The following is a 1565-nucleotide window of genomic DNA, read 5'->3' as shown; positions in this document are numbered from 1 at the left end:
CCTGGATATCAGCAATGCCTTCAATTCGCTCAGCTGGAAGAGCATATACGAGGAATTTGACAAGAGGAAGCTGCCATGGAAGGTCAAAAGACTAATCGGCAGTTACCTATCCGGAAGGAGGATCATCGTGAGCAACCAGCACGGCACGGTGCAGCACGAGGTGGCGGCGGGAGTCCCGCAGGGATCCATCCTCGGACCATTCCTGTGGAACTTGGTATACGACCGGTTGCTCGAGAGACTCGACAACATGCCAATGGTCAGAGCAACCGCCTTCGCGGATGATCTGGCCATCACATGTTCCGTCGGGAGGAGCGAAGATGCCTCCGTCAAGGTCAACACGATGCTAAGGATCGCCAACGATTGGTGCACGAGCGTCGGGCTCACCCTGGCGAGGGAAAAGACGGAGGTCATGCTCATCACAAGCTTGCGAGTGCCGAGAGTGGTGAAACTCAGGTTGGGCTCCTCGGACATCGAAACGGTCGATCGCATCAGGTATCTCGGAGTCGTCATCGACTCCAGTCGGAGGTTCGGTGCGCATATCGAGATGGTGTGTAACAGAGCCGACAAGTTAATAGGAGCCCTTAGGGGAATTCTACCCAACATCAATGGGCCGCCCAGCCTGGCTCGTAGGCTCTACTACAATGTGTGGGAGTCCATCGTAACTTACGGAGCACCGGTGTGGGCTAGAGCAGCGAATACCGATAAGAACAGGAAAAAGCTGAAACGAGCACAACGAACGGCCCTATGCATAACGACGACGGCATACCGTACCGTCTCCCACGCGGCACTTTGCGTGTTGAACGGGAATCTCCCGATTTACATAAAGATAAAGATGCTCGGAGAGACCTACGAGAGGAACAAGATCCATGGGACCAGGATTGGCACGGATGACGGCTCCAAGCTGAAGGAGGAACTGGAGGCGATTCGCAAGAAGGCCCAAGAGGACTGGCAGAAGGAGTGGAACAACTACAAAAAAGAAAATATCACAAAGAAGCTAATACCGAGTGCGCTGCTATTTACCAAAAAGAAGATGGACATCGATCACCACACCATGCAGCTGCTAACCGGGCATGGGAGCTTCGGTGTCTATAGGAAAAGGATTGGCAGGGACAGCGACAGCAACTGTCTCGACTGTGGAGACCCGAACGACGATGCAGAGCACGCCCTCTTCGCGTGCCCGAAGTGGACGGACAGAAGGATCGAGCTGGAGAACGCTCTGGGCGGGAAGATAGACGTGGGCAATCTGATCGCCACGGTGACCGCCAAGGACGAGAGCTGGAATAAATTCAGGCAGTTCTGCAAGACCGTCATGTGTCACAGGAGGGTGACAGCGAGGGCCTGGGAAGAGGCAAGGAGGAGAACGAGCGAAACAATAACTACGCGGAGCAATGAGGGCAAGAACATGAAACAGCGGAAAACCGCAGAAGGAGACCAGCCCAGTATTCTGAACTGGCTGAGAGGACGACATGAGCAGTAACTGCCCGAAGAAGTAGATACAACGGGGCGCGAAAGGACAACCCTGATGACTGCCGACAGGTTTTACCGGGGTTGTCTGCTCTCTAAGC

Source organism: Bombus terrestris, unplaced genomic scaffold (genome assembly GCF_910591885.1).
Source record: "Bombus terrestris unplaced genomic scaffold, iyBomTerr1.2, whole genome shotgun sequence".
Lineage (NCBI taxonomy): Eukaryota > Metazoa > Arthropoda > Insecta > Hymenoptera > Apidae > Bombus > Bombus terrestris.
This window is presented reverse-complemented; position numbering follows the sequence as displayed.